This window comes from Otolemur garnettii, unplaced genomic scaffold (assembly GCF_000181295.1).
Source record: "Otolemur garnettii isolate 467f Iridium unplaced genomic scaffold, OtoGar3 scaffold00021, whole genome shotgun sequence".
NCBI lineage: Eukaryota > Metazoa > Chordata > Mammalia > Primates > Galagidae > Otolemur > Otolemur garnettii.
This window is the reverse complement of record NW_003852416.1, coordinates 17,322,841-17,333,891: the sequence shown is the minus strand read 5'-3', so window position 1 is coordinate 17,333,891 and position 11,051 is coordinate 17,322,841.

The window sequence follows — 11,051 nt, the reverse complement described above, 5'->3', positions numbered from 1 at the left end:
ATGCCATTTAATGACTGAATTATATTCTATTCACTGCCTCAGAATGTGACTGTGTTTGGAGACAGGGCCTTTAGAGAAATAATTAAAGTTAAATGAGGTCACGAGGGTGGGCTCTCATCCAATATGACTAGTCTTGTAAGAAGAGGAAATTGGAACACAGGCATGGAGGAAAGAACATGTAAAAACAGAAGGCAAAGATGTCCATCTACAAGCCAAGGAGAAAGACCGAGGAAGAAATCATCTTTGTTGTCTGACTTCTGGCCTCCAGAATTGTGAGAATATCAATTTATGTTGTTTAAACTTCCCACTCTAGTATTTGTTATGGAAGCCCTAGCAAACTATTAGAGCATCCAACTTCCTCCTTTCACATGTAGCTATCCAGATGGCCCCAAATCATTTGTTTAAAGAGAGTATTCTTTTCCTCATTGAATCATCTTGCCGCCCTTGTCAAAAATCAAGTAACCATAGATGTATGGGATTATTTCTCAACTCTCAATTCTGTTCCACTGATTTATACGTCAATCCTTATGCCAGCACCACACTGTTTTGATTACTTTAGATTTCAATCTGTAGATTTAAAATAAGTTTTGAGATGAGAAAGTGTGACTCCTCCATTGTTTTTTTGTTTTTTTTTTTTTTGAGACAGTCTTATTATGTTGCCCTCAGTAGAGTGCCATGCTGTCACAGTTCACAGCAACCTCAAACTCTGGGATTAAGTGATTCTCTTGCCTTAGCCTCCCAAGTAGCTGGGCCTGCAGGCAACTGCCACAACACCCGACTATTTTTGAGTTGCAGTCGTCTGGATTCAAACCCGCCAGCTCAGGTGTATGTGGCTGGCGCCTTAGCCACTTGAGCCACAGGTGCCGAGCCAATATTTATTTTTTATTTATTATTTTTTTTGAAACAGAGTCTTATTATGTCATCCTCGGTAGAGTTCTGTAACATCACAGCTCACAGCAATCTCAAACTCTTGGGGTTAAGTGATTCTCTTGCCTCAGCTTCCCCAGTAGCTGGGACTACAGGTGCCCGCCACAATGCTTGGCTATTTTTTTGTTGCAGTTGTCATTGTTGTTTTAGCTAGCCTGGGCTGGGTTCGAACCTGCCAGCCTTGGTGCATGTGGCCAGCGTCATAACCACTGTGCTACAGGTGCTGAGCCTAGATTCATATTTTTAATTAAATTTGGATCTTTTCAGCCAATATTTCTTCAAATATTCTGTTTTTTCTCTCTTCTCCTCTGGAACTCTAGAAGGTCTCTTATGCTCTCTTATTTGGTGAGGCATCATTCTCATGGTTTCCATTAGTTCTTTGAATATGATTTACTTTAGTTCTCTGAACATAATTTAAATAGGTGATTTAAAATCTTCATGCAGTAAGTTCAGCATCTGAGCTTCCTCAGGGACAGTGTCTATTGATTATCTTTGTTTCCCTTGTGTTTAGGCCATGCCGTTTTGTTTCTTTGCATGTCTTGTAATTTTTGTTGAAAACTGGGCATTTTGAGTATTACAACATGGCAGCTCTGGAAATCAGATTCTTCTTCCTCCCTAGAGTTCACTGTTGCTGACTGCTGTAGTTTTTGTTGTTTAGTAACTTTACTGAACTAATTTTGTAAAGTCAGTATTCTCTGTTGTATATGGCCACTAAAATATCGGTTTTATTAGTTTAGAGGTCAGCTAGTGTTTGCACACAGATTTCCTTAAGTGTTTGGAACTAAAAAATACCCTCCTAGTCTTTGCAGATGGGCTATGTGTATTTGAACACATGCCTTCAACCCTCAGCCTTCATTCCATGCTTTTACAGAGCCTGAAGGTTGGCCAGAAGTGAAAGCTTAAAGCCTTCACAGGTCTTTGCCAAGCTTGTGCATAGCTTTGGGCATGCACATGGCATTCTAGTTTCCCAGGAATATGTCTGAATTTTTCAAACCGTCTCATTCTCTAGCCTTCCCTCCCAAGCTTTAGTCTAATGTTTGTCCCAACTGTTATCCAACGCTCTAGGCAGCAAAAACTGTAACATTTGCCTCTAAATTTCTTCAACAAATGCTCCTTGGATAGCCATCCCCAGCGCTGCAGAGTCCCAAGGTAAAGATAAAGGAAAACTCTGAGCAAGTGCTCTAGACAGCCCTAAGGCAAACCTAAAAAGGCAATTCTTGTCAGTTCTGCTCTCCCTCATACTGGTATCTATCCTGGGACTGTAACTATTTTCTTCAAGGCCACTGCCAACCTGGGGATGGGACAAGAATAAGTTAAAAACACTTTTGTTTATTGTTTTTACTGAGCTTAAGCTGATTTTTCTTTTTTTTTTGAGACAGAGCCTCAAGCTGTCCCCCTGGGTAGAGTGCTGTAGCATCACACTCACAGCAACCTCTAACTCCTGGGCTCAAGCAAGTCTCTTGCCTCAGCCTCCCAAGTAGCTGGGACCACAGGCGCCCGCCACAACGCCCGGCTATTTGTTGGTTGCAGCTGTCATTGTTGTTTGGTAGGCCCGGGCTGGATTCGAACCCGCCACCTTAGGTGTATGTGGCTGGCGCCTTAGCCACTTGAGCCACAGGCACCGAGCCCTTAAGCTGATTTTTCATGAAAATATTCCTCAGGTTTCTGTAGGCTTTAAGTGTCCAGCGTTCTGAAAAGTTGATTCTGATGGTTTTCCAACTTTTTTTATTGCTTTTATGGAAGATGGAATTTTGGAGTTCCTTACTCTGCCATTTCCACTTATATCACTTCAATCTGAATTATTACTAGTTATGTTAACCTTGATCACTTGGTTAAAGTGGTGTCTGCAAGGTTTCTTCACTGAAGTGTTACCTTTTTTTTCCTTTTTGTATGCTATTCTATACATCAGCAAACCAGGACTGAAGGGTCAAATCCAGCCTACTGTCTGCTTTTGTAAATAAAATTATATTGGCACACAGCTATATTCATCCATTTATATATATTTTTTATGGCTACTTTTATGCTGCAACAGAAGAGGTGAGGTGTTGCAACAGAGACTATGTGGCTCTTTAATGATCCCTGCGCTATCTGTTAGCGATGCATTACTAAATACAGCTCACACTGAAGGAGAGGAAAATCAAACCTCATACTCTGGAGGGAATATAAAAGATTTCTGGACATACGTTCAAAATAGGATAATTGATAAATATCTGTGTTTCTATACTTTGAGGTTATACAAATATCTTGTTTCTCCATAAGGTCTTTCCCACTAATATTATCTTCATCTTTACACCTTATTTGCAGCAGTTTTTACTGGGCTGTTCTGACAGTGATTTTCTGCTTCCCTCATTCCTGTTACATATATTAATTGGAATTCTTCTGTAAAGGAGATTTGTTCCTTCTTCCCAGTTTATATATTCAATCTTTTATCAGCATGGGCTCATGTGTTACTTGTCCAAGGTCACATCACTGGTTAGTGACCTAGTCAGGGTAACTCTAAGCTATGCTGCTGTTAACATTAAAAAAACAAGATCTTCCCAGCTTAAGCCACAGAAGTTTATTTCCCACTCTTTTCTTTTTAAATTAATTAATTATTTTCTTGGGGGGGGGGACAGAGTCTCACTTTGTCACCCTGTAGAGTGCTGTGGCCTCGCAGCTCACAGCAACCTCAAACTCTTGGGTTTAAGCAATTCTCTTGCCTCAGCCTCCCAAGTAGCTATGACTACATGCCTGGCTATTTTTAGAGATGAGGTCTCCTACTCTTGAAAGATCAGGAGGCTGCTCAGGACAGCACTGCTTCAAATGATGACTCGGGATTCCAGTCTGCTTCAAGCTTGTGGGTTCTGTCAACTAGAATAATACCTTCCAGGAAGAAAAAGTGTAGAGAACATGTATCACTTCTCCTCCCATAGCCCCTGGGCCAGAATTAGTCACATGCTCCAATGTAACTACAAGGGAAGCTAAGAAATGCAGCAGGAGGGAGTGGGCACCAGGTATTTGTGATATTTGGTAAGCACCACATTCTCTGTCACAGTCACAGAGCTAGGAATGGCCTGATTCCCACAATCCAGTCATTCTTCCCACAGCTCATTGGAAGAGGGAGCCATCCTGTGGATGTGCTAACACCTCAGCGTGCCCTGTGTTCTGAATGTCTTCCTGTTAATGCAGACTTGGCAAGAAAATTAACAACAGATTTTCAATTTTAGAGAAACAACCCTGTTTAGAAGCTATAAGTAGGCAGTTTGACATAAGCTGAGGATATTTCAAGCAATTCCGAACTATATATCAACAAATGGCAATTATTTGTAAAATCTAAAAATAGGAGCAAAAATACTTGTATAATAAACATCAACCCAGACGTACTCACCTCTGCTCCATGATTTTTGAAGTCACAGAACAGATATTATAGGGCTAAAGTGCACGAAACAACGTGGTGGGCTCGGCGCCCATACCACAGTGGTTATGGCGCCAGCCACATACACGAGGCTGGAGGGTTCCAACCCGGCCTGGGCCAGCTAAACAACAATGACAACTGCAACAAAAAATAGCCAGGTGTTGTGGCAGGTACCTGTAGTCCCAGCTAATGGGAGGCTGAGGCAAGAGAATTGCTTAAGCCCAGGAGTTTGAGGTTGCCGTGAGCTGTGACGCCACAGCACTCTGCCAGGGGCGACATAGTGAGACTCTGTTTCAAAAATTCAAAAATAAATAAATAAATAGGTCTCATTTGAAAAACAAAGAAAAAAAGAAACAACCTGGTGGCAGAGCACAGGAGATGCTGAAGGATGAAGTCAATGACCTCTGCACACCTGCCTGCCAACCTCCTCCCAAGAGAGGCAGGTTTTTATTACCATTAGGAACAATGTTCAATAGGATGTGACTTATTGCCCTGCCTATATCTGATCAGAGGAAGAGAAGATATTTATCTCGGGCGCAACTAAGTTCTAGATAAGCAAGTGTCTTGTGAGATATATGGTAAGGGATCACTGGAGATTAACCAAGTCAATCAGAAAATAGAGCTAAAAATTTTTTTCTTTTTTTTTAGACGGAGCCTCAAGCTATCCCCCTGGGTAGAGTTCCATGGCATCACAGCTCACAGCAACCTCCAACTCCTGGGCTCAAGCGAGTCTCTTGCCTCAGCCTCCCAAGTAGCTGGGACTACAGGCGCCCGCCACAACGCCTGGCCATTTTTTGGTTGCAGCCATCATTGTTGTTTGGTGGGCCCGGGCTAGGGATTCAAACCCATCACCTTAGGTGTATGTGGCTGGCGCCTTAGCCGCTTGAGCCACAGGCGCCAAGCCCTAAAAATTTTTAGAAAGTTTATTAACTTGGCTTGGCACCATGCTGGCCATATACACCAGGGCTGGCGGGTTCGAACATGACCCAGGCCTGCTTAAAAACAACAATGACAACTACAATAACAACAAAAAATAGCTGGGCGTTGTGGTGGGTGCATGTAGTCCCAGCTACTTGGGAAGCTGAGGCAAGAGAATAGCTTAAGCTCAAGAGTTTGAGGTTGCTATGAGCTGTGAGCCTTGATGCCATGGCACTCTACCAAAGGTAAGATAGTGAGACTGTGTCTCAAAAAAAAAAGAAAAGACAGAAAGTTTGCTAACTAGCACTGGAAGCAGGAGGTGAAAAGTCACAAGGGAGAAAAGATAGCGTATTATCAAAATGGTAGAAATACAGTTAGCAAAAGCCTGAGTGTTTCTTTTCACAGGGTATGAAGTAGTTGAGTTGGTAGTGCCAGACCACATAGGAGAACACCACTATGTAGAATATCACCAGGTTGATATAATGGTCAGGTATCTGAAAACAACTTACCTCCACTAATAGAGTAATGTGATATCTTGGTCCCCAGAACTATCCTGATCAGACTTATTTAATTCCCAATAAATCCAACCACATGGCTGTTCCTGAAATTCAGCATGTAGCTGAGATATTTGTCTTCCTTAATTCTAGAAGGTAGCTTACAATAACTCCTCATTACTTCTAAAGTCTAAGGGCATGAATGAAATCTCTGTCCTTTGCTACCCAAATACCCTATCAGACCATAAAAAGAAATAAAGTTTCTGCTCAGCACCTGTAGCTCAGCAGCTAGGGTGCCAGCCACATACACCAGACCTGGTGGGTTTGAACCCAACCTGGGCCTGTCAAACAACAATGACAACTACAACCAAAAACTAGCCAGGTGTTGTGGCAGGTGACTATAGTCCCAGCTACTTGGGAGGGGGAGGTAAGAGAATCGCTTAAGCCTAAGAGTTTGAGGTTGCTGTGAGCTGTGACACCACAGCACTCTACCCAGGGCAACATAGTGAGACTCTGTCTCAAATAAATAAATAAAGTTTTGGTACATGCCACAACATGGATGAACCTTGAAGAAGCTATAGTAAGTGAAGTAAGTCAGACAAAAAGGACAAATAGTGTATGATTCCACTTATATAAGGTACCTAGAATAATCAAATTCATAGAGACAGAAAATAGGATAGAGGTTGCCAGGGATGGCAGAATAAGGAGTTCTTGCTTAATGAGTATAGAGTTTAGTTTCCATTTGAGAGGATGAAAAAGTTTTAAGGGTGGTGCCTGTGGTTCAAGGAGTAGGGTGCTGGCCCCATATACCAGAGGTGGCGGGTTCAAACCCAGCCCTGCCAAAAACTGCAAAAAAAAAAAAAAAGAAAAAGTTTTAAAATAGATAGTCATGATGGCCAATACCACATTGTGAATATAATAAATGACACTGAATTATACATATAAAATGGTTAAAATATGGCCGGGCATGGTGGCTCACACTTGTAATCCTAGCATTCTGGGAGGCCAAGGTAGGTTGATCCCTTGAGCTCAGGAGTTCAAGACCAACCTGAGCAAGAGGTGAGACCCCATCTCTAAAAAATAGCCAGCCATTTGTGGCAGGCACGTGTAGTCCCAGCTACTCAGGAGGCTGAGGCAAGAGGATCACTTGAGGCCAAGAGTTTGAGGTTGCTGTGAGCTAGGAGGTCATGGCATTCTACCAGGGTAACAAAGTAGTTTTTTGTTTCTCAAAAAAACAAAATGAAATGGTTAAAATAGTAAACATCATTATGTATATTTTAACACACACACACACACAATGACCCAATGTGGAATAAAGTGTGATGGAAACAACACCAGCTTGGGTTAGAGAAACTTGGTTCAAGACTCAGACCTGCCACTTTTTAGTTGTGTCACTTTGGGCAAGTTCCTCAACCTTCCAGAGTCACTTCACTTATTTGGAAAATGGGGATAATAAAACTCTTTCTAAATTTGTTGTGAAAAACACAGAATACAAAATACATCAAACCATTACATAAATTGTCTTTTGAAAATTAGTCTAGTGCCTCTTGCTTTGTCTGTTTGGAAAATAAGACAATAGGAGGCTCAGCGCCTGTGGCTCAAGCGGCTAAGGCGCCAGCCACATACACCTAAGGTGGCAGGTTTGAATCCAGCCCAGGCCTGCCAAACAACAATGATGGCTGCAACCAAAAAATAGCCGGGCGTTGTGGCAGGCACCTGTGGTCCCAGCTACTTGGAAGGCTGAGGCAGGAGACTCCCTTGAGCCCAGGAGTTGGAGGTTGCTGTGAGCTGTGATGCCATGGCACTTTACCCAGGGGGACAGCTTGAGGCTCTGTCTCAAAAAAAAAAAAAAAAAAAAAGACAGTAGGAGACCTCTGGATACTCATTTTAGGAAAGTGTAGGCATAGTCTTTGGCTGGGTGCCTGGGGCACACTGGTGTGAACTGTGTGAGGTTCACCAAGTCAGACTATAAAGACTGAACACCCCTCTCTCCCATCCTACTTTGCCATTCTCTCTCCAGCTCTTTCAGGCCCCCAGTGCTCTAGTGCTTTCTCTTCCTTTATTTTTCAGGGAGACCGGCCATTAGGAGGGATTATTTTCTTATTCAAATTAGAGTTCCTTTGTTCCCCCTTTAGAGTGTCTGTATTTAGCCTTTATCTCTTTTCAGGGAGTAAAAAACTTGGTTTGTACAAGTCTGCTGAGTTGAATTGAAGGATTTTTTTTAGGAATTAGCAATATGGAAGTAAAGAAAATGCTAGGGGTAAAAGGGCACTCCGAGTCCTTTGTGTCTTCCTCCAGCCAGGAAGCTAATAATCCTCAATTAGTAGCTGACAGGGATCTTGTCTCTGGGAAGCAACAAAAGGCAGGGGGAGGCCAAATGTTTTCTCAGATTTGTTACCATTCTCACATTCTGCGAAGTTAAAAAAGCAGGCACCTGCACCAGGGAGCTAGCCCTGGTTCTGAAGTACAACTGAGCCGGCAAGTCTCCCTGTTTCTCCTAAAGCTAGGGTCCGAGAAACTCTGGTTCAGCCTAGCAGCAGACTCAGAAGTAGGTGACAGCATCATACTCAAGTAGGTGAATGAAGAGAAAATTCTGGGAAGGGGAAAAGGGTGAGGACACAGATAGGCTTAAGCACGGAGATAATGCCAAAATATAGAAACCCAAAATCCCCTAAGCAAAAATATGAAAGGGGAAGAAAAAGCTGTACTTCAAATAATACAATGCAAAATTGTGCAGACACTACAACTCATAGACTGAAGTGTTATCATCAACTGAGCCACACAAAGAACTCAAAATTCTGGGTGGCGCCTGTGGCTCAAAGGAGTAGGGCACCAGCCCCATATGCCAGAGATAGTGGGTTCAAACCCAGCCCCGGCCAAAAACCGCAAAAAAAAAAAAAAAAAAAAGAACTCAGAATTCTTTGTTTTGTTTTATTTTTAGAGACAAAGTCTCATTCTGTCATCTAGGCTGGAGTGCATGATTATAACCTCAAACTCATAGGTTCAAACAATCCTCCTGCCTCTACCTCCCAAAGCACTGGGATTATAGGCATGACATTGCACTCAGGCTATTTTTATCTTCTATGTAGATGGATACAGTTTGATTTGTATGAACAAAGGACAAATAGGAGTATGACAGCCTGATGTCATGTTCTTTCATGTTTCTTTGTTTAAAAACATGCCCCCTTCTCCAGAAAGTTTGAAGCATGATTCTCCCCCACCTTCCTTAATGATATGCTCATGTGAGGATCTTTTAATGGAGACTAAAGAGATTTAGCTGAAAAAAATGATGAGTATAAAATCAGACACAGAAAAGGTGAGTGGTGCCTGTGGCTCAGTGGGTAGGGCACCAGACCCTATACTGAGGGTTGGGTTCGAACTCAGCCCCAGCCAGCTAACAAAAAAAAAAGGGGGTGAGGCTTCCCTCTCAGTACTTAGTACATACACTCTGCAGTAATATGCATACTGCCTTATGGTGGTCTATAAGTTAGGGCCTCACATTAGCCATACTTCTCCAATTGGTCATACCCTTTTGGGGGGGCAGTGATGATGTCTCCCACACAGACACAAAAACACCAAGTATACATCTGGAAACGCAAGGGTTCAAGTGTTCAATATGCGTTGGTTGGTTGATTGATTAAGTAGAGGTTGAGGCTGGATTTCACTCAAGCAATGCATTTTTTTTCTTCCTTTTCTAAAAAAAGAGTGTTGTTTTTAATAGAGTCAAACTAAAACACAAAAGTCCAACAACAAAAGATTGAATTATGGCACATTTATATAAGTAAACACTACACTGAAGTTTAAAAAGAATTAAATAGTGCGGCGCCTGTGGCTCAAAAGGGTAGGGCTCCAGCCCCATATGCCAGAGGTGGCGGGTTCAAACCCAGTCCCAGCCAAAAAAAAAAAAAAAAAAAGAAGTAAATAGATTTAGATCTACACAACAAATGTGGACAAATGTATATGATTTATGAAGTGGAAAAAGAAAGCTACAGCATAGTACATACTACATATGTTCTATATATCAAAAATTAAATTCATCTGAGAATAGGGGCACATTGATTACTTTTAGCTATAGTCATCTCTGTAATCACAGAAATTGGCATAGAGCCAGTATTCAGCAAATGTTTGCTAACTCACTTAGGCAACATCAAGGACTCAGAATAGCACTTAAAATACTCCAAACAGAGGCTGAATTCTGACCTTTTTCTGTTACTCCAAAACAAGCAGAATTTTCCTATGGGGAAAGAAGGAGGGAGCGAAGACTTTAAAATTAGCCCACGTTCGGAGATTGCTAGGTTGAAGGTCACTGGTTCAATCCCAAATTTAGATGCTACTTTCTTTTTCCCTACTTTGCCTCGCTCCCTATCTATCTAGACCTTAATTAATTTTGCTAACTTTTTACTTTGAAAAAGTTCAAACCCGGAGAAGAGTTGCAAGGCTAATACGATAAATATCTGTAAACTCTTCACCTAGATGCATCAACTGTTGACTTTTGGACACACTTGCTTTATCTCCCCCTCTGTGTGCATATATGTGAGGGGGTGTGTGTGCTGTTTTTGCCAAACCATTTCAAAGTAAATTATATAAATCAAGATCCTGCAACCCTAATATTTCAGCATGTGTCTCCTAAGAACACCTGCCTATTTTTAAATATCTCTTACATTGAAATGTTTAAGATTCATAAGAAGTTGCAAAAATAGTACAGAAAGTTTCCATGTACCATTTATCCAGCTTCCTCCATGATAACATCTTATATAACCATAGTACGTTATCAAAACCAGAAAAATGACATCAATACAACATATTAATTCAGCTGCAGACCTTATTTGGGTTTTACTAGGGTCCCCCCCCCCACCAAATTTTTATCATGCATATATATTTCAGTAGAATGTTTCCATCACTACAAAAAAATCCCTGTTATCCCTTTTTGTTTGTGTGTGTGTGTGTGTGTGTTATCCCTTTTTAGTAACATCTTCCCCCCAATCCTACAACCCTAAATCCTGTCAACCACTGATCTGTTCTCTATCACTACAATTTGTCATCTCAAGAATATTATACAAAGGGCAGAGCACGGTGGCTCATGTCTGGAATCCTAGCCCTCTGAGAGGCCAAGGCGAGAGGATGGCTTGGGGCCAAAAGTTCAAGACCAGCCTGAACAAGTACAAGACTCTGCCTTATGAAAAATAGAAAAATTAGCCAGATGTGGTGGTGGTGGTGTGTGCCTATAGTCCCAGCTCCTCGGGAGGTTCACTTGTGCCTAGGAATTTGAGGTTGCAGTGAGCTATGATGACAAAACACACTCTAGCCTAAGTGACAGA